Here is a 23163-nt window from a genome sequence, read left to right as displayed (position 1 = left end):
CACTGTTAAATGGACATTTCTGATTTTTAAAAGGTCTTGATTACAAACTGAAAATAATTAGATAGATTTTAAATATATGATAGGATTCCACTGCTTTCTTAATGGCTATTCTCCTTAATCTCAGGTCTGGCATTGCAGCAAATGCTGATAACGCAAATAAATTGTCTTCAGTCTCTCCCTCATTGAGAAACACTCCCTTTTTGTTCAAAAGACCTTGATCTCCACCTGAACATACAGGGAACATTTGAGGTTCTGCAGAAATCAGAAACCCATCCCAAACTAATTGCTCTCCCAGTTACAACGCCACAAATTCCAAAGCAGAAAGCATCTGATTCTTTCGTATGATACAGTACTGATCCTCCACCTTGAAGACTGATTATAGTGTTTATACTTACAGCCAAGGCAGACCTTAAAATAAACAAAAGAATGAAGTTGAAGTTCTGCGTGAAACTTCAATACAAGTGACCAGAACAAAAAAAGTAGGAAATGAAAGCTATGACAAAAACACTGACATTAAAATCTATGCCAAATGTTGTACAATCAATAGGTGTGCAAAGGTTAGGCTTAGTAAGATTATCACGATAGAAAGATAATAGAAATAAATGGAAACGCTCACCAGTGTCTGTCATAGACTCACAATAAAGTCCACAAAGAGCAATCTCCAGAAAGAGATCCCTCCTCAGTGGCAGGCAGCCCTTAAATGGGGTCTAGAAGAGGTGCAGCCAGGCTCCACCCCTTCTAGTAGTACAGGTGAATCGCCTTCACCTGTGTTCCCACAGCTGACTCAGTGCTTGCCTCAGGTGGTCAATCAGAGGTTCAGGCTGTGATCAACCGTCCCCATGCAGATGTACACACATCTTCTGTAAAGCACCAAAAAACATAGAAATAAATGTAATTCCTAGTTTCCAAAATGCTTGTTGTCTACCACTTCTCTTTAAAATTCACAGTATTACAAATTATAGCTATGGGGAAGAATAAGGAAAATTTAACAACTGCACATGGGTTGACTGATCAAAAGCAGTCCTAGACTGACTCACAAATACAGCATATTCATTTAAGCTTGAATTAATACCAAAATTTTCACAAGACACCTGAACTTATAGTAAGGAGGGAAGAATATGAAAAAAGTCTGAAAATAGAAAAATCCTGTTGTTTACAGCTTACTGCCAATTGCTCATCATAACAAAACTCAATGATTAGAAGCAGCATTTGACTACCAACATTCAGTATATTAATTAAAAACCAAGGGAAACGAGAAGTAGAAAGCAAACTATTAGCATCTTCTGATGACAATGTTCCCCTGAAAAAATGAGGTTACAATAAATTCCACAGTTAAAGATTAAAATAAGTAGTAAGGTGACCAAATCAGTTCTGGGAATTGAGAAAATAAACTGGCTAGAAAACATTCAAAGGTAAAGACAAACAAGCTGTGAGTTCAATGGTAGCATATCACCACCCAGACTGTTATGGCCAGTTTGGTTCACTGAAACTCATAAGGGGATCAAGAGAAGGGGAACTGGGAAAAAAACCCAGAAGCTCTCTACAAGTGACACAGCACCCAACTATCACTGCATAATCTTAGTTTAAGAAAAAAAAAAAAAAAAAAAAAAAAAAGAAAAGAAAAGAAAAAAAAAAAGAAAAAAAAAAATAGAGACCAATGAAATACAGGCAATCATTTCCTATACTGGCCCCGCTGCACAATAAGATATTCTTCAGCACTATTTTACAAGTAGGAAATCAGCATGTAGATGGGTAATAAGTTTAATACAATCAGGTAGGTGAATTCAGTGCAACTACAAAAATATTACTACTTTAGTATAACTAGATTTTAGCCTAGGGATAGCAACTTCTTCAAAATTCAGGGTTTCAAATATTCTCCTCTTTTTTCAGAAGAAATTGAAAGAAGCTTGAGTAGCTTATTGGTTAAGCACATTTTGTAACCAATATTACATCTGATTTCAATTCTTTGAAGAGCAAAAGTTTTCTCACACAATACTAGCTAGAGGAAAATGCAAAAATTTTTTATAGAACTGGATCAAAATTTATGGAATTTGAACAAAATCTCAAGGCTCTCAAAAACAAGGTAGAGAGGAAAATGTTAAAAATGGAAGACCAACATGAACTCGAACAGACAACTTGCTTTGTGGCTGAATACCAAGCAAGAAGAAAAAAAAGTTAATCTGAATATCAGCTCCTTCACAGATATGGCATAAGATGACAGGAGACTGCATTCGGTGTCCTCATATTTAACTGCCACTTTCCACAGGCTTTAGTTATCTGCTTTAAAAGTGTTCCAGTTTGTTTAGAAATCATCAAGAATAAAGCATTTGCCATTGTCATCGATACAGAAAACACAGCATTTATGATATTTGGTTTACTTCATACCAAAAATATTTACCCATTTCATAACTCACGGTGGATCGGTTCCATATGGCCAAGCAAACCCTAGGGATGGTGCAAGGCATTAAAAAAAAATAGCAAAAAAGAAAACAGAGGGAGTAGGAAAGATACATTGTTTATTTTTATGACAATATGGCCTAAGCCCACACAGGTTAACTTAAACTAGCTATGTAAACATTTATAAACCCTTGAAATCACAAGTTTATGAAATGGGAATCCTTATATAACCTCCATAATTTTTTATTTCTCCCAACACAAGTAACATTTTGCAGTCACTGTATCTCACTGCATTTTATAGCGGTCACTAAATTCATTCCACTTGTTATCATTCGTAAGGAACAGCTCAATAAGAATAGCAATACTTGCTACGTGTAAAATTGACCCAGCACCCTGATGCTCCCTGCCTACAGCAAAGTCATACATAATTACTGTGTGAGCAGTCAAGGCCTATTTTGACATGCCAAGCCTCCTTACGAAACAGCCAGCACCACTGGAAGAACTACTAGTTGTGACATGCAACTGGACAAAACATTTGGGAATGGCCTCAATTTGTGCCGGGGATGGTCAGGCTAAATAATAGGAAAAATTTCTTCTCCAAAAGTATGGTTCAGGAATGGGCGGCCAGGGGAAGTGGTTGAGTCTCCATCCCTGGAAGTGTTCAAGAAATGTTTAGATACTATACTGAGATACATGGTTTATGGGGGAAATACTGCTGGTAGATGAACGTTTGGGCTGCATGATCTTGGAGACCTTTTACAGCCTTGGTGATTCTATGATTCTACACAAACACAGAAATTTTGATTTTTTTTTTTTTTTTTAAAGTATGCAGTTTAAGTGAATATTTCACATGAAATCAAGCAAGTGAATGCAATCCACAGCAGAAAACTGCTGCAAATTTCAACCCTGCTAATGGGTAGATGAATTTAGGGAACAGAATATAAGCATCACCAACATAGAACAAAATTGCTGGGTTTTATTTTAAAAATGCTTAAACTCAACATATAAACTTTAGTGTAAAGGAATGATTTTATTCTGTACGTTCTACATTTCTTGCCACCTGAAGCTGGAGACTCAAAAGTCAAGAATAGCAAATCTGGAACGCTGAGTTATATTAACATCATCCTAACTATAGCAGTTTGATTTCAACAAATTTGTCAGGGTTTTTGCATATTGCTGAATAAATGATTCTGGAATTAACTTACTTTTCTTGGAGGGAGGCATTATTTTAGATTATTTCTTAGCCTCCTCCTCTTTGATTTAGTAGACCTCTTAAGGTAATTTATTAATGTTTTGGATATCTCATTCATCATCCATTATTACTGGTGTCATAAATAAGAAGAATGGCACAAAGCAACAAAGCACTGGACTATACACTCTTTCCATGTTCATCAATAAAATATCTGCCTATGTCAGTAAGCAGTATACAAAGGAAGTTGGTTTATCCACTAGAGCAAGACTGGTAGCACTTTTTAACTTAAATTCTCAAGCAGATCATTAGATTTACAGTAAAAATCTGTCATTACTGAAGTAAAAAATAAGTGCATCAATGCTGAATACGAGAGGACAGAAACATCTAATCTGCAAAAGACAAAAGTACACACCAGAAACTGCTATGTCCTGCAAGTTATTCAAACTAACTTTCTAGTTGGTGAATACCTTCAACAGCGCTGCATTCCATGAAAAAAAATAAAAGGCTTAATCACCCAAAATTCTGTAAATTTTGCCAGCATAATACAATAGCAGCATGAGGAGCAAAAATTTAACAAATTGAAACTCAAAAGTGTGGCATCATATCTGTAAAAGTCTGTCATATTGCTTTGTAGAAGACAAATTACCTAAATGAGTGGGAAACAGGAAAACGTCTTTAAAACAAAACAAAACCCTCGACAGAAAGGAGCTTGGAAAAGATGACTGCAAAGATTTCAGAAGATTTTCAAGATAATGACCACTAATGGCCATCCCTGCCAGTAATACATTACATAGGTATATACTACACTACATAAATCAACTGAAGGAATATAGTAGTCATGTTAGTAAGACATTAACTACTGAGTTAACATGAACATTACGTCTGACTTAAATTACATCTTTGAATTAAATTTGAATATTCAAAAATCATTTTATATTATTTTAGATGTTGATACATTTTGTACACGTTTACTGTTTACATTCCTTTAAATAAAAGAAAACCTTTCACTAAGGTTAATGAATATTTTACATGATGTAACAGTACTGCGCTCACCTTTTTTCTAACTGTAATATGACTAAGTTTGAGCCAGATCTAGTAATTCATTAATGGAACCAGAAGAGTTTAAGTTCTTTTAATATAGGAAGAAAAAGACTCCATGTTAGATTTAAATTGGACAAAATGCATCAGATTAGCAACTGTGCTTCTGACTTCTGCTGGGGAAAAATTAGCTGTTATTTTGTCTTCTTTAGACAATATAAATCAGGTATTTTGGGCTCCCAAAGAAGCTGAAGCAACAAATACTTTTTTCAACTAAAATCTCCTTCATCATGCTAGCTTTAAATCAGGATCCTCATTACTTCTTATATAGAACCTCCAGGTTTTTTAGTAATTGATGATTAACAAAATATACCCATACCAATACTTCTTAAAGCTAATTCAACTAAATACATAATAAGATGCATCTTTCCTTTACTTCATTGTGCTATATTAATAACTACAAATGAAACAGTTCGATGAATTCTGTATGATACTTTCCTATAGTTACAATTTTACAATTACCAGTGGAATGGAAAATGAAGTCCTGTGAGCTGCAATTTTTATTTCTCTCCAGTCTGATCAACGTTTGGAACTGACCATGATACTTGTTCAAACTCTAAGAGCTTGCAGTCAAATAGAACCTTGCTGTTACATGACTAAGAGCAGGTAGTATCCCCTCATACAAAGGTGTATGTGATTTGAGGATTCATGCAAATGAGAGGAACTAATCCCTCAACTGCTTGGGATCATCCATTCACTCTCTCACTCTTGTCGCTGCTTCACTTTGTATAAAATGTGCATTGTCAGGAAAACACTGAGATTTATTCTTTCCGATGATGATTAAGATATTCATCCAGTATGTACATTCCCTATATTCCATTTTTAGCCTCACTGAATTTCTAATTTCTACAACAGGAAACTGTATTAGATAGGAGACTATAAACGTATCAATTTATTTATTTATTTTAGTCTTTCCAAATCATCTGATTTTTTCTTTTCTGCATCTTTTGTTCACGGAGTGCACTCCTCTCAAGCTGTCACTGGTTATTGGAAGGGGTGAACCAATTATCCTTCGTTTTTATCCTGGTGCTATTGCACCATAGGGTTTGTATCGTACTAGAAGGCACTCTCATTGTCTTCCTTACTGATACTTGGAAACCAGAAATCATCTGCTGAGAAGCCAATGAAAATAAAGCTTGCTTGTTTCAAACACAGAACAGAAACAACAAAATGTTCATTTTTTTTCATTATTTTTTTTTTATTAAAGGTTCTGGAAGACAGCATCCTGACTTATTTCCAACATCAGCAATGCTGAAGGCTTCAGATGTTTATTTAACTGCTAGACTGATGTATAAACATTTTGATTCTTAAGGCACATCAGTGTTATGTTCTCTAATCACAGACACGTGAAACATAAAGCTTCTCAGCAACACTCTATCCTCTAAACTGGTGCTGAGCACTTATACCAAATATCTGTACCTATACATGTGATGCACACGTATTTTTAAGCCCCATCTATTAGAATATATGTCTTGGTATGAGTGTGGTAACACATGTATGGATGGGAAAAAAAGGAAATTACTCTTCCGAAAGCAGAGCAGAAGAAAAAAAAATAAGCCCAATTTTTTTTTGAGTCAGTGATGAAAGCAGAGAAGAGAAAGATGTATGGAGTAAAAGATCTACAAACCCCTTTATTTATGTTGGTGATTGGACTACCTCCCACATTTATCGGTGGGAAAAAATGCTAAGAAGGATGTCTGAAACGCAGCAACTAAAAGTAGTGGCTAAATGCATATAGAAGACAGAGGAGATGGCATTCTAAAGCAAGCAGAGTGCAGATGCCAGTGTTGTCAGGACTGATGATGTACCCCTCTTTAAAGGGCTGGGATATTTACTTTTTCCAACATAACAACTACAAAGTAAAATATAATGATGAGGCTCACTACAGCTATATGATCTTCTATCAAACCAGTACCGTTAAACTCAGAATCCACTGGCAACACACTACAAATTGTCTCAAAGAAATAGGGCTTGTTTACTCCTCATTACAGTGTCACTGAGCCAAAGAGCTGATCTCAAACAACAAAAGCCTGACAGAAGAAAACACCGCCAGCACTGTCACACACATGGAAGGGAAAGTCAAGGCTCAAATGATTGTGTTGATCTTTGACTAAAACTATAAAACTAGTCAGTTTCTTCAAAGCCAAACATAAAACTGCAGCCAACAATAAGGAATCCGGAATCCCTGAGCTTTCTTCACAATGATTTTTTTTTTTTTTTTATCATAAGCCTTGGTATTTTAATCAGACCAAAAAAAGTTGGCAAGGCAGATGTGTATGACCCAGGCCTATAAACCATGAGCTCGGCTTTCCTGACTAATCTTATTTTTCCTACTGTCACCTCAGTTCCAACACCACGGCTTCTTCTAAGTACTTAAAAGCTCTGAGCAGCTGTTCATTCTTTTTTTTCTTCCACTATCTAATCTGAAAGATTGTTCAATTTGTTCATTGACTAACCTCCAAAGTATTTTATTTCTCATACTGAAATTGGATTGCTACTCACAAGAGTTGACACAGATCTGAATCTAAAGGTCATTCATTAAGACTAACAGCCTTATGATACATTATTATATGTCCTTAATTCAAATAAAAGTAATTAAAAATACCCATATTTTCAGTTAAAAACTTATTCTTAGTTATCCTTCCCAAATTCCTGATTCACAGCATTAACTCCACTGGCCTACATAATTCTGTCTTTACTTACTTCGTTAACAATTGTTGGTTTTTGTTTCTGTTTTTAAGCCTATGTTAACGAAATCCCTTTCAGTGTATCTCACAATGTAATTTTACTACATAAGATTTCTTCTGCAACTCATTAAAAAATCAGATTCATTATTTACTATTTAAATATAACTTCATTTATAATAAAATTTTAACCCTCGTCAAGTAATGTGGATAAGCTGCAGACATCAGAGCCAATACAGAAAAGTATCAGCAAAACAAAACACAATTAATGAATAGAAACATAAGTACAACCAACGGGACAGACACAAATTAAACTTAACTGTTGCACACTCTGTTCATCCCACTTCTCACCTCCAGTAAATTTATCTTGCTTATAACCACATTGTTCACTTCACTTTGTTTAGCTGTGGGTCTTCCCACTACTGAAGTCAACAGTGAAGCTGCCCATGACTCCTGAGTACTAATCAGTTTTAAGATCCCAGAACAAACCTTAAGCAGATAGAAGCCATGGACTTCAACATCTGACTTCAGGAATGAAGTACTTACTCAGCAGGCATTCAGGAGGCAATGCATGACTTCACTTAACCATACTAGCACTTTAATATCATTATGAATTTTTGTGTAAAATGGATAACTGGTCTAATGTTTGACATACAGCAAAAACATAGGCATCCAAAAGATATTTCCTCTGAGCTGCCAAACCAGTTAATTTCCTTAAAGTGACAAATGCCTTCAGAACAGCAACACAAGACAACAGAAATCCTCTAAAATCCTAGAAAAAGCCAAAGAATGTATTCCGTGAGTAAATGAACTACATTTTAAAAAATGTCCTGAAGTGATTCTCCACACTACTGCTTAAGCAGTTTTCAGTAACCTACAGCATCGCATTCAATACTTCAGAATAAACTAATTTCATGAAATTATATGCTTGCCAGAAAGATGGCATTATTTTATTTACTACTTATGGGCTACCTATCCATAGTGCTTACCATTACAAATATTCGTTTCCTTCTAACGTGAAATTTCTACTGCCAGTGTAAGTAATACTTATCACAAAAGAAGATAGCTTAAATAATGAAATCAATAAAAGCTCAAAATCTAAACATGAAGCCAAGTCAAACATAAATAGCAGGAATAATGCCCATGTGAGTTTTATGCAGTGTACTTCCCAATCACCTGTACTTCTACTAATGTAAAATACATCAGCTTAGATAATGTAATCTTAATGTTCTTTAACATTCTTGATTATGAGGGATTACCTCCAGGATCCAAAGAAGTGCACTATGAATACAAATTTCACATGATTTATACTTAAAAAGAAATTTGCTGCAGTTGAATGTTATACTCACATGATGAGATAATCATAGAATCATAGAATCACCAAGGTTGGAAAAGACCTAAAAGATCATCCAGTCCAACCGTTCACCTATTCCCAATAGCTCCCACTAAACCATGTCCCTCAACACAACATCCAGCGTTACAGCAGCATAACATGAAGATTCCATCATCCAAGGTTTACTAAGATAGTTCTGTGCTTACTTATTAGTTTGGGTCACCATTCGATAAACATGGTTAGACATTCACCTTCCTTCATATTCACATGCTGGCCTAGAGACCTTCTATGACAAAAATTCTCAGTTCACTGACTGTAAACCACACAAAGCAAGTAAGCTAAGGAACTAAAACAAAGAAATAGAAGTACTCAATAAATCCAAACCTAATTTACTTTTACTTCTGCATATTTCAAAATTTGGTTGTGCTCTCATGGTTCAACTCTGAGAAGGAAAAAGTTGCTTCAATAAGAGAGCACCTGCCATAATACTGTCTTTATCCACAACATGCATAAATCACTCACTGAGGCTAGCAGCGCCAACCAAATGAACGGCCTTTAGTAAATGCAGCCTGTCTACATGAGAATAACTGATGGATTATGTCAGCACTAAAAGTGCGGCGAAGGAAGACCTCTGGCAAGCTATCACAGAACACTTAATCCTTAATTATTATTATTATTTTTTTAACATTCTAACACCATTCTATGAATGATAGCTGTTTTGTGGCCAAAATATTCCAGATAGCTTCTTAGGATCAAGATTCAATGAAAGCAAAGAGATCATTTGTTTAAAACACTATTTATATGACTTAAAGACTATGTATCCAATCTGGAATTATAAAATGCTTGTACAGATTCACAGCATCTTTTACATTGACTAGATATCAAAAATCTCCCCATACATCCTATAGCATTACGAAAAAGATGAAGATATGTAAATTAAAACAAAACAAATTGCAGGTGATACTTGAAGACCTAATTTTATGAACCATCAGGTGACACGAACTTGTGGTGACACAAGCACATATGCCAAGTCCACAAATGTTAAAGGCTCAAAAAGGAGTGATGCTGTGTATGAATATTTCAATAAGACACGGAGTAGTCTTTCTCTGTAAGTTATCCATTATCACTATGCCTTGCACATGGGTTACACATGGGTTGGGTACAATCCCAGATATGATTACAGGATGGGAGAATTCACTGAGAGCAGCCCTGCGGAGATCCTGATGGGGATCCTACCTGGGGATCCTGATGGATGAAAATCAGAGCTAAAAGAGAATTCAATTTTGAGCTGAACCTGCTCAGATCCAGAAAAATAATTTTTAAAAAATGTTGTTTTAAGAAATGTAGAGGTGATCATCTCAGACTTCTTATGAGCCCAGTCAGAATGCTGTAAGTACATTGTGATGTAGCCTTTCATGTTTAGTACAGCATTGGTTTTCATATCTATCACCAAAAGTAAGCAAATATCTTCTTACATATCCTGCCCATCACTTGGTATAAGGCAGCGGGGACTGAGCAACCTCTTGTGGTTGCCAGCCACTCCCCCAGGCCACCCTACTCATGCACAAAGGCATTTCAAATGAAGGATTAATTGGGCATAAAAATCAAAGTCTAGCTTTTAATCTCACCTCACCACAGTCATTCCCTCTAGATGCAGAGAAAATGGATTTCTGCCATTCTCTCACCGAAGCACAGCCAGGTTGCTAACAAGGGGCAGCTACTCCGGAATTGATGCCAGATCTCTTACTAGATGGATCACAGTGAAATTCTCCTCAAGAAACCAGATGGGATGAAGACAGATAGAAGTTTGGGAAGGTTTCTTGGTTTGTTTTTGTTGTTTTTCTCAGTACAGTATTACTAAAATGACCAGTGCTTCAAGGGCTATTTTAACTTATATTTGCACATGGATGCAGGAATGCCCAGCAAGGTCCTGCACAGTCAGATGACCAAGTGTCAGAGAAGAGAGCTAACATCATGGTGTTGAACATAGAGCTGTCTGTAAGGCAGTCTACTTCAAAAACACTATGAAGCTGGACAGCAGGGCTTGAGCTCTGACAGGAAGGGATCAAAGCAAACCTCAAGAGCAGAGAGATCGTCTCCCCGTGTCTTTCATCTACGCAAGATGACAGATGCTACTAAATATTTTTCCATTTGTTCACATGTTCATTTGATTAATAGGTCTGCTTGCATTTCATTTTGCTGTCTGCCACTCCTTACTTGTATCTTCAAGTCAATCTACCATAATGGCAGCACAAGTTTTGAGCAGAACTGACAGCAAAACAGCTTCAGCCTCAGAAAAGGCAAATAACAAATAGAAGTAAAAATATTTTGAAATATTCTGTCAAGACAGGGGAAGTGCAAAAATTCATCTCAGTAGTTAGAGGGATCAGAACGGGCTGCACAGAAAGCCTTGGTACCTTCAATGGATGCCGAAAACAGACACAGCGATGTATCACTAGAAACCCATTACTGGCTGCTGTAACAGATTTCTGGATTTGACACTTGTTTCGGATCTTTTACAGCCAAGCAAAATGAACAACAATAAAACTGGCATAACTATAACATCTCACCAAGCACTATTCTTAACTGTAGCAAGAAATTAGTCTCAAGTCAAATGGCAGTTTATTTATTGTCGTCAGTTACAAATACTTTTCAGTGATGAAATCATTGCAAACTAACTCAGGACTTGGAAAGCAAATTCTATCATGTTGAAAAACTGAAGATGCAATCCAACCTTCATTTACTCTGAAGTTAATCTGAACAATAATTTTAGAAATTGTCTGACCAGAGTGACTGAGAAACATTAGACGAAATGTAATGCTAGCAACTTAAGAGACTTCCTGGAAACACGAGTCCTTTTTTAAGAAGGGAAAATGCAGAAAGTGCAAGGCACACCAGCTTAAAGTACTAGCTTAAAGCAGTGTACTATTAAAGATATTTTTCTTTCTAGTGCAAACAGAGTGTTTGAGAAAAAATGAGAAATCTTCATTACTTTTTCCTCTCTCAGTATCAAATACACGTTTGTCACCATTTTTATTACTCAGGTTCAAAATGAGGTGATCTTCACCAACTCCTCCTCATCTTCCAATCTCACCTAAATTTGCCATTCTTTTTTTTCAACAAAAATTATAGAGGTAAGATTCAACCTGCCTATACAGCTGAAACTCTCATTTTCCCCACTCACCCATACAATCCAGCTTGCCTCCCAACCAATACATTAAGTGTGTCACCTCTAAAACACTCATCTCACTGGCTTGCAAAAGTTTTCAATGACCCTACATCGTCTGTTCTGATCAAGCCTCTATCACTGCATACTATTTTAGGATAATAAAGACCTTAGTTAAAAGTCTTTTTCTTCCATTAATCCTACAGATGCAGTTATATAATATAATCTGCCTCAGTATCTAAAACTATATCCTTTTTGCTAGTATATTTGCTCTTCCTTGCCCTCATTTCCTTTCTGCAGACGTGTGATGCTCAGCTGTCTACTGTGGTGAACTCACACCATGACCTTACAATTACTTGTTGCAGACGGACCCACTCACCACTTGCAAACACAGAAGCAGAGGAGCCTGACATCCACATAAATCAGGCAAAATGCTAAAAGACATACACTGCAATAAATAAAAAATGAAAATAATAAAGGTCAGCAAGTATTCATGATACACTGTCTGTTTTCTTGGGTCTGACGTTTTTCCAGTTTTTTAGAAGGTGGAGTCTTAGTATGCTAACTCAGGAAAGGGAAAGGCTACAAGCATTAGGGTAGAGCAAGACTGCAGAGAAACCAGCAAAAGGGATCTGAAAGAAATGGTTCATGTGAAAATGAAAAAATGGTTCATGTGAAAAGAAAGATGCTTACAATGCTACTCAATTCCTGTTTATAAGTGTTACATTGAACGTTCTCCTCTTAAACCCACAGGTTTAAGCCCTAGTCACCCCCTTCTTACCCCTCCATTTTTCTTTCTGACTCCTATATGGCTTGAGCTAGACTGATCCATTACTTTTGAAAGGGGACTGCACAATTCTAAAGCTTCTGAGTGTAATAGAAATTGAGAGAAGATTATACTGAGTCTTAGTGGAAACAGTATCTAGAAGTACCAGCAAAAGACTATCTGTATTAGGAGACGTCTAACATGCCTATGGACTAAGGGATAAATTACATTAGGACTAGAAAGTGAAGCACTCCAGTCAACCCACAAAAACTATAACATGAGTATATAAATAAACTTTCATCCCAATCTAAGTTGTTAAGATGATGTAAAACAATGTTCACTCAGCCTACATTTGCCCTCTGATAAAATTACTGGAAATTATAACAATGACTGATCATACACTATTACCACAAATTAACATAAAAACCCAGTTGCTCTGAACAGCTACGCTCTGTGCAACAGTGTGTTCTAATTCCCGGCATACATCAGTTTTAGAATACAGGCTTACAGGCAGAACTATACAGTTTGCTTCTAATATTCAACAAACTTTTTGACAGTTCACCTAAACTCCCTAAAGATCAGAAAAACAAAAGGCAACAAAAACAGAGGAACATACTGAAATAAATTAGTACATTCTGCAATCATTGACTGTAGAGCACTGTTCAATTAACAGCAATCCAGTTAGATTTGTAATGGCTGACAGGTATACATATGAGGGCTGCTCTGAAAGTAATGCCTCCTACTTTATGTTTGAGTACATCATGCAGGTTCTTGCTCACCACTGGCAAAAATGGACAACTCATGGTGGTGACTGTTGAAAAAATGTTTTATAGCCAAGGATTTGGTCTGTCAAATAGTGCTATTGTTCTCTTTGAGTCTGTTGTTGTTTCCGTGGAAATAAATGGGACTCATTACTTTCAGTGTGACCTATATACATTCTGTGTATTTACTTCAGTCCCTCTCAGTTGTGCACAACACCAAGAAGAGCTATGTCCAGCAGTAACAGCTGCTGCTGATCTTGTCACTTTTCCGCTCAGTTCCATAAGGGCTGATCCTCCAGATAAGCGGATTCTGCCTTTACCAACTAAATATCCAACATAGTTATCGGATATGTTTATTAAAAATACTGACACATATCTCTCCAATATATTTTTTCATTTCTTCTCGTGTACAGAATGTCCCACACCTCACTCTGAAAACACTCTTAAAGCTCAAGATAAAACTCAAAAGAAACAATAGTCAGTTCAGGGTACATGTGCTGTATTTTTTTTTTTCTATCTCTGCATAGAAAAGTTTGTCATTATATCCTAAAGGCATGTTAAGTCAGCAAAGAGCAGTACCGATCAAAGGCCAGGAATAAAAGCAACAAGCAAACTGTTTCTGCTCAGGTCTACAAACAGTACTGAAAAAGGTAAATTTGCAGTATGAAACACAGCTAGTCATCAGCTGGTAATGGATGGAGAAGGTACATCCTGCCCCATACATTTCTCATTCCATCTATCCCTTAATTCTCTTCACAATTCCCTGACCTACAGTCAAGCCTCAACTTTTATCTTGCACCTGAATCAAGCAGACTTCAGATCAAGATTTGTGGGCAGTGTAATAAATAAGAGTTGGAAACACTACACATATCCATAAACCAAAGCATCTTCTACTCGGTGATATGTCAACATATCTTTCCTTTGCTTCTTGTTACTTAGTCATTGTAACTTTCAGACCTGCTGAAAAAGTCATCAACAAACAATAAATTATCTGGTACAGTGGAATTGCCAAGTCACAGCCTGAAGCAATGGCTGAGCATCAAGTGAGGTGTAGCTAACCCAGGAAATTCAGGTGCAAGCAATGCACCAGAGTGACAGCAAGAGGTGGAGCCTGGATCTACCCTTCCTCACCCCCCATTTAAGGGTTAGCAACATCTGCGTAGAGATTGCATTCCTCTCAAGCTATCATCTGTCATTGGAAGGGGTGAGCCATTTCTTCTTCTATGTTACCTGCTACTGGTCTGTAGTGCTTGTATCCCACTAGAAGGCACTGTCATCATCATCTTTCACAATATCTGAACATATACATGCTCAGAAAAAATCTTTCTACTAATTTGGATATGAGTTCCTCTGCTTAAGGAAGTCACGCAGTTCCTGCCTGTTGCCTGTTCCTCTACACACACTCATCTGCTTCTCTCTCAAACAGCTACAGAAAGGAAATGTAGTGGCACCCCAACTTCTGCATTCTTCAGAACAAAACAATCTCTTAAACATTATTCACTTCATGTTTTCATGCAGCAGGAGAACTAACAGGGCCAGAATACATTTTCTTTATAAATGTGAATCAACAATTAAAACTAAATAAGGTCAAGTCTTTGGCCTGTTAGATGTACGTATTAGAGTGCTTAATGCATTGCACATGCTGTGTGATACAATGACTTGTAAAAGCAGCAATAGCTTTGATTTTCAGCGTACAAAAAATACATATATATGTGTGTATATATATAAATATACACAGACACATATGTTTTATACAAATGTATAAGAGAATTGGCAAGGTAGAGTACTTGGATTTATTAACTTTTCTCCAAACCGTATATTTATTAGTGCCACAGGCATACGTGAAAATGATGTAAATTAAAAATGAGTCAGGCCTAAAGGAGGAAATAGCGTTCTGTGGACTCATGAATAACTGAAAGTCAAGTAAAGCTCTTCCCTTTCTTTCACATACATGGTTCCAAATAAAATACAGTCTGTATATGCTGCATGTTTCTAAGTCACTGCTGTGAAAGTCGTGCAATGTCTTATAGGAAGCAGGCCATACAAAAAGAGCATTAGTATCAGCTGAAAGCCACTCTTCTCACTACAGAAATTAATAATTCCATTATAACCAGCACAACTATGAAATAACCTAATGGATTTACACTAAGAGAAGTGTATTGCTAAATATTTGCTTAAATTCTTCCTGTGATGATTAATACTATTCTCCTTAAATCTACTCTTTCACTGTGCTTCTCAAATTCATTTGACAAAGCCTACAATTTAATTAGACATATTACATAATCTTTTCCACAATTTAGCAAACTTTAAACAGTGCGATTTACTAAATATTTTGCAGTGAATTAACTGTGATGGATAATCTAAAATCTGGGTTCTAACTGGAGCTCCCACTCAGAGTTTCTGTTTGGCCTTGAATAAGTCACTTCCCTCTCACTGGAAACGATTAACGTCATTTTCTTTTATGGATGAATGGCTCTACAAAACTATCAAATGTTAATCATGAATACTCGAGATAAAATTTAGTCAAGAAGGTACAAGAAATCCAAGTACCGCCTAGGCATTGGATCCTCTTGTTCACATTTACAGTGCAGCAGGCATGATTATGTGAAAACAACTGTGAAATAAATGTGAAACATACCACGAGTCTTCGAAGTCTTTACTTTAAGAGTGTCCAAATTTACATCTGAAAAGGACAGTGTGAACATTGACAATTTCTTTTAAAGCACAGATGTAAGAAAAACTAATCACAGATCAGGAAAAAAACACTTTTTTTTTTTTTAAAGCGAATCTGGTAGGGAAGATTAGAAAATAGATCAACTCCGCAACACGTCCAAACAGTGAAATACAGATGGATCACCATCCAGATCCAGATGTTGCCTTGCTGTAAATAAGGGCAGAAAGAAAAAAAACATTGAATAATATAATGCTTATATACACATCATACAGGATACAGAAGCAATTGGCTGCTTCCATTGGTGCTAATAGAAAAATTTCATAATCATAAACCATTACAAACCAAAAAAAAATTGAAGAGCTCCTTGGTATGGAGATTATGCCACAACTGGGATTTTTTTTTCACTTCCTGTAAAGCACCAGTTGTTGGCTACTGTAAATGACAAATTAACAACCCTGATGACAGTTTATCTGATGCAAGGTATGATCTTTATGCTAACATCAGAGTGAAGTCTAAATGCCAAAACCATACCTCTACAGTTCTAGAAAAATTCTTTAAAAATTTAACAAGTTCTGTACCTTGAAATTCTTTTCTCAATAAACATCAGAAATCTATATTCCTTCCCGTTAAGAAGGCCAGAAATCCAGTTGTGTAAAAGCTAGTGATTAAACAAAAATAGCTCCTGTTATGAAGCAAGCACAACTAGGTTCTCAGAAAACGTACTTCAGTTATTCACTACCTGGTAACTCAGAATCATGGGATACAGGTATAAGAATTGTAACAGCTCAAAGGGCAATGCAAGTGGAACTCTGCTACAAAGCCTCAGCTCCAACTAGATAACAGGAAGATTTTTTTTCATAAGTGTATACCTATGATTTGCTGAAAGAGATGTCAAACTGAATGAAACCAAATATCCCAGGATCCTAAGCAGCCAAGAGTGAAAATATCAGTTTCTAAAAAACTATTAGCAACAGTTTTCTAACACTATTGTAATGGGCACAGAGAAATTACCATACAGCCCATTATAACAGCTCAAACGAATCACTGGACAAGGAACTGCGGATAGCCTAAGAACCACTTGATCATGATCTGATTACACAGCCAGAGATCGCTGAAACAAACATAAACTTATCATGCAGCACACTCTCACATTCCTGAGGTTTCTACATTTCTGAAGCGGAAAAAAGTTAGGAACATAACTGACTGGGAAGAAAAATCCGAACCGGAACACGTGCAAATGGAAGCCATCCTTAACATATCTTTTATCTGCAGTCAGCCAGTTTTACAACTAACAAAGAGGACAAATTGGGTTAAAATTCACCCCAGATGTTTGAATACTGATGTTTTTTTTTTTTGCGTGTGGCTAGGCAAAGGTGGCAGAAGGGTTAAAAATCATACGCAAAGATCAAAAATAGCCAATAAACACTTTCACTCTATAGTTGGAAATATTCAAAATGGTGTAATTGTATCACATTATATTGATTTTCCTTCCAACTCATTTGTTAAACAGATGTTCCAGATCAGATGTTAAAAAACATGGTGAGACAAACACTTTACATCAGCATACTGGTTAAACTTCTCCAAGAGTCCTAGGGCTGTCAGCCCAGTAAATCTGTGATCTGTTGATCATAGATTTCAATCTATGTATTTTAAAAGCTACCTCTATCTTTAAACGCTAGGAACTGACGCTAGGAGAGACAACTGTGTCAAAGGGACAAATAAAGTTTTTAAGGCAGTCTGATGTGAAAGAGAATTCAGACATAACAACAAGAACCAGTGAAAGACAGATGCATTCAAATGTATTCAAACAATAATTGCATGCCTTATTTTTAAATAGTGGAAAAGATGAATCACTGAAACAAGTCATCCAGAGAAGTAAATGGTAGATTCTCAATGTCTTGATATACTTTTGAAAAAAGCTTAGCCAATGAGAAGTTCAGCTAAAAAAAAAAGTATCCATTCAGACAAAAACTGATGCTGTAATACATTCGAGGTGAAGCAAACGTGAATATATCAAGACAGTGATGATCTCCACTCCAAAGCAGCACCACATGATATAGTAGTGCAGAAAAGTCAACTTAAGTAAACCACATGAATTTTGCATACTTGCACTAGATTAATTAGCAATGTCGTAATAACGTTCTTTAATAAAACTAAAATACAGATTTGCTAACCCATTAATGGAACTAAAAGCACCTCAACTTAAATAGTACATAGGTAAATATAAAGTTTTATCAAAAAATACAGCACAAGATACTGGAATGATGACTCTCTTGCACCACATTCAGTTCAACATCAGTGATGTGATTCTTCCTATTATTTTCAAATTATTTCCAACTAGACTTCAGATTGTGATATGGCTCCAGTCTTTTTAGAAATAGACATCTAGCCATTAACACAGGCAAAACAGCTACTTCTGTTTTGTTTAGTAATTCCTTGACCTTTATCCTTGTGGACTGCCAACTGTTGCATGTTCCTCTCCAAGGTTTGGATGCAGTCTGGAGAAATGTTCAGTTTGGCTCTCTCGTGTCTAATGCCAGCTCTCAGAATATAAATAGAGTTAACCATGTCTCCTCAACGACCATCTCACACACAGATACAGATAAAATTCAAATCACTCCTTTTTGTATTTAACATAAATAAAAATAATACAATTTATCAGATTATAACGCTACCTAATATGATAGAAACTTCAACTCTGTATTGAGTTCTTTTTAGAGAGTATTCAATCTCAGAAGCTGAATTATCAGGAAATAAAAAAAAAAATAACCTGGTTTTAGTTAACATGGTTAACTAAAAACATTATCAAGCAAAACACAATTCAATGCCAACTTTCAAAAACTGGAAATGGGAACAATTATGCTTACTCTTTCTGATGTAAAAAAAAAAAAAAAAGATTTGAAGGCTCATTAATACAGCAGTCAAACACAGGCAAACAACTCCTTCACATCATATTTCACAGCCCTCTTTCTCCTACAGTACAACACAGCCAAATACCTGTACTTCTATGGGCTACCTTAATGGGCTGCCTTGAGTGTGCTGCCTTGGGCAGCTTACTGGGCTTAGAACACCCAAAACCTGTATTGCATTTACTCCAGAATGGCATAGAGGCTAAGGCAAACTATTCACATACCATACCACATTTGCACTCTGCAGTCATCACTGACTCCTGATCCAAAATTCTCATACACTCGCTAATCAACAAAGCCTCAAATGGACTAGTTACTGATTATCTCAGAAACTGTCTATCCTCCACAATTCTCAGCAACAGCTGTTGCCAATTACAGCAGCATACCTAACAGTTTAAGATAAAGCTCCTAAGGATGGAGCACAGAGTAAACTTTCTAAAAAGACTTCAGCAGCAGAATTCCTTACAGGGCAAAGTGCAAAGCAGCTCTTTGTATAGTCCTTCCATAGTAAAAAAAAATGAAGTTATAATAGCAAGAATAAGGCAGAGACAGCAAATATCTACAGCAGTGTAAATCATAGGCAGGCAGAGCACATGTAACACACTTCCACCAAATCACACTTCACTTGCAAGCTAATATGGGGTAGCAAATTCCGAAAGAATTCCACTACTGAAATGTAAACAAAAGATAAAAGAACAAACAAAAAATAAAAGAACAAAATCAACTCTGTAACACAAAGGACAAATGTGAGAGGAATGTTTTTACAAGGCTGTGTCACTCTTGCAGGTGCAATGGTATTTTAAGGGAAGGTATGACCATCTTTTGTGTGACAAGTGAGCTTTGCTAACACTGCAGCACAATCTGAAAATCACTTGTATAAAATTGGGCTTGTGATTTCCCTCAGGTGAAACAAAGCAAAACAAACAACAATCCCACCAGTGTTACTAATTCTTGAATGCTAGCACCAGTACAAGCCCTTACTTCGTTGTCATTGCTATTCACCAAGCTGGAGAACATCCTCCTGACTCTTCACCTCACTAATAAAAGGATGCCACCAGTATCTTTTGAAATGTTCAGCCTGTATGGGAGTTGACTATATCAACAATTTCTACAAATTAAGCTATCATAAAATTGGAGGGAATGTGGGGGAAGATCAACCATGCACCTCCTTCCCAATATACGTTTGTATGTAAAAAGAGGAGTTGTTTGTCATCTCATACATTGTTATGAGCTGAAGTTCATAATGAAGGTGTGCAAATCATGCAGGGGTAAGTTCCTGTTGATGGATCAACAATGTTATGAACTTCACGTAAGTTTAAAAACTCACCAATTTCTTTGGGCTGGTCTGTGTCTAGTTCTGTTTTTATCAGATGTGTCAGAATGCATTACAAAACCTAAATTGCACAAATTGCACCTAGTCCAGTAATCACTCCCATTATATTTATGAATGTGATATGAACAGGCCACACATGTCAATAAACAAGAATTTTGGCAATTTGTTATTCATGGTAACATTAAGGCTGTCAACTATTACAAAACAAGGACTGGTTTCCAAAAGAAGAAACATTGTTGCCCCAAAATGATACACTGTTATTACTGCCCAGCTTTAGGACTGCCTGTTGGATTGAGCTACAAAGTAAGTAGTGAGCAATGATTCTGAGATAGGTGGGATCTGGGATTAATTTATCTGTGTGTTTTATTACCTTCGACTTTTCAAAAAATATTTTCAATTCCAATAAACAGCCCATATTTATTTGGGATACACTGTGGAAGGTTTCGTTTTCACAGAGATGCTATCACTGAATGAAAGTGTGGCAAACAACAGAATTGATAAACTTCAATGAACTTACATTGGTATGAGGATAGTTGTGCTTTTAAACCAACTTGCAGAGTACTCGGTAAGGGCAAATAAGAAGGATTGCTAGCAATAAAGCAGCAAAAGGATGTTGTATGGCTGCATGGCAAAACTAGAAGACCATTCTTGACTCCTGATACCCAATCTAGTATGCTTTGGAATACGAGCCTTTCACATATCAACTAACATTCTTCTTGTTTGTTAAGTATTTCAAGTCATATGTACCACTTAAAGCAATGTTCTGTCAGTGTGATGGGACAACTATTCCTTAAAAGCAAACCATGAAGCCCCCAGGATGAATAACACCATAGGATATGTACCTACACTACACAACTGATGGGTATGGTACAGCAACCTAAGAGGATGAAACCTTCCAACAACTAAAATGTGCCAACTGCAGCCCTTGCACTGAAATCCATACTGACTACACTGCTTGAACTACCGTAACATAAAGATAACCAAATGTGGCAATTAGTAAGTCTAAAACTGTCACTCTGTAGGCAATAAATTGGGCAGTCAGCACAGACTGGGGTCAGATGGGTGGGAAGGAAAGGAAAGACAGTCACCAGGGTCAAGAAAGTGGAGGGAAACCTGGCGTTTTCCAAAAACTCTTTGTCAAGGCCTGGGAAAAGAAAAATCACTTCGACCTTAACTCTTCCCTCTTCAGCCATCAGAATTACCACCGACAACAATGGAAAGGAAAAAAAAAAAAAATCCAGAGGGGGACAACCTTATGACCATCTGCTTCCTCCTCCTCCCTCCCTGCTTCCACCTCCCAGAACTGAGGCTCTGGCTTCAGCGGTCCCTACCGGGAGCACCTGCTCTCCGCCGGGCCCGGAGGAGGCGGCCCCGCGGGAAGCAGCGGGAGGAGGCCGGGCAGCGGCCTGCGGCACCCGCTGCACGCAGGCCTCACCAGCCCCAGCGCTGCGCGCCGACGGCCAGGGGCGGCGGGACGGGGCGGCGCCGCTGGGAGAGGCCCGGCGGGGGCCGGCGCACTTTGACTGCGGGGCGGCCGGCGGGGAGGGGGGTAAGCGGGTGAAGGGAGCAGATGCTCCGGGGCTGGTTTTACCTGCTGCTGCTGCTGCCTGCAGTGGCATGAAGATCTGGCTCAGCCTCTCTCTCTTTCTCTCCCTCTCTCTCTCCCCGCTCCCTCCCCGCCTCCCTCCCTCCCTGCGCTGCTCGCAGACCCCCGCGCCGGCCCGGCGCCCTGCGAGGGACGCGGGGCAGGGGGAGGCGTTGGGGGAGGCCCGGGGAAGGGAAAGGAAGAGAAGGGAAGGGGAAGGGCTCCCTGTCCGCACGCGGAGACGCGTGATAGCACCGCCTCCCACCCTCACCCTCCCCTTCTCTCCCTGCGCGCAGGCGCGCAAGGCGGCGGTGAGGCCGCGGCGGTCGTGGTCGCGGCTGTCTGCTCCTGGGTCTAGCTCCCTGATCTCCGCTCCCTGCACGGCACTGGGGCTGAGTGGCACCGGCAATGTGGCGGTCTGGCTGTGCGGAGGAGGACGGGTCGGGTCGGCTCGGGCTTCGGCTTGGGCAGTGGTGCAAGCTCCGTTCCCACCCTGTCCTCGCCAGCCCTCGGAGGCAGCAGCAGCAGAATGAGGCGCTGGGATCTGTTGAGATTAGGTGGTTATCCTTTTTTTCTTTTCTATTTTTTTTTTTCTTGTGCCGTTCGCTTTCTAAGGATGCCCAGTTATGTACATAAATCATACCTGGAGTGGCTTGTACTGAGGTAGTTTGAAATGAATTCAGTGCAGCTCTCCCTTGAAGCAGCTAGCTGGGTTCACACTACTCAGAAAACTTTCTCACAGAAGGTGGACATGAATGTCACAAACCAGCGCAGTGCTGTAACATTATAAATGATGTGTTGAGCTGTGTTTGCTGGCACCCAGGCTGACTGGGCGCTTCCTGCCTGGTGACAGGGGCCTGCTGCTGCCAAGGATGCTGCTTGAGCACTGCTTGGGCATTCATTATAAGTTCTAAAAGCATGTGAGCTATTTTAGAAGACCACTTAGCACCGGAGGGTTTGTTTTACTTGCCAGAAGAGCTGTACCATACATATTTATCATAGAATTATTAGTGTTGGAAAAGACCACTAAGATCATCCAGTCCAACTGTTGACCCATCTCTGCCATGCCCACTAACCATGTCCCAGAGTGACACATCTACACAGTTCTTGAAAGCTTCCAAGGACAGTGACTCCACCACCATCTGGGCAGCTTGTTCCAATGCCTCACCATTATTTCTGAGTAGAAATTTTTCCATCTGCCCTGAACATCCTGCACAACTTGAAGCAATAATCTCTCGTCCTATCACCATTACCTGGGAGAAGAG

General features: G+C 38.1%; 1 protein-coding gene across 6 annotated transcripts in view; it reads right to left on the bottom strand.

Moving 5' to 3' along the window:
- Nucleotides 1-21948, bottom strand: part of TBC1D5 (TBC1 domain family member 5) — a 294295-nt gene extending 272347 nt beyond the window's left edge. For 4 of the 6 annotated variants that reach the window (XM_042888801.1, XM_042888804.1, XM_042888805.1 and 1 more), the window contains exon 1: nt 21905-21948. The gene's annotated coding sequence lies outside the window, so the exon portion shown is untranslated. Of the gene's footprint in view, nt 1-616; nt 659-21904 lie in introns of those variants that run through there. The other 2 variants (XM_042888803.1, XM_042888802.1) reach the window with 2 other exon arrangements.
- Between the last annotated feature and the right edge of the window lie 1215 nt (nt 21949-23163).

The sequence above is a fragment of the Lagopus leucura genome, unplaced genomic scaffold, assembly GCF_019238085.1.
Source record: "Lagopus leucura isolate 7727_CA_CO unplaced genomic scaffold, USGS_WTPT01 Super-Scaffold_100157, whole genome shotgun sequence".
In the NCBI taxonomy this organism is placed as follows: domain Eukaryota; kingdom Metazoa; phylum Chordata; class Aves; order Galliformes; family Phasianidae; genus Lagopus; species Lagopus leucura.
The sequence above is the reverse complement of the archived record's forward strand: the minus strand, read 5'-3'. Positions and strand labels throughout refer to the sequence as shown.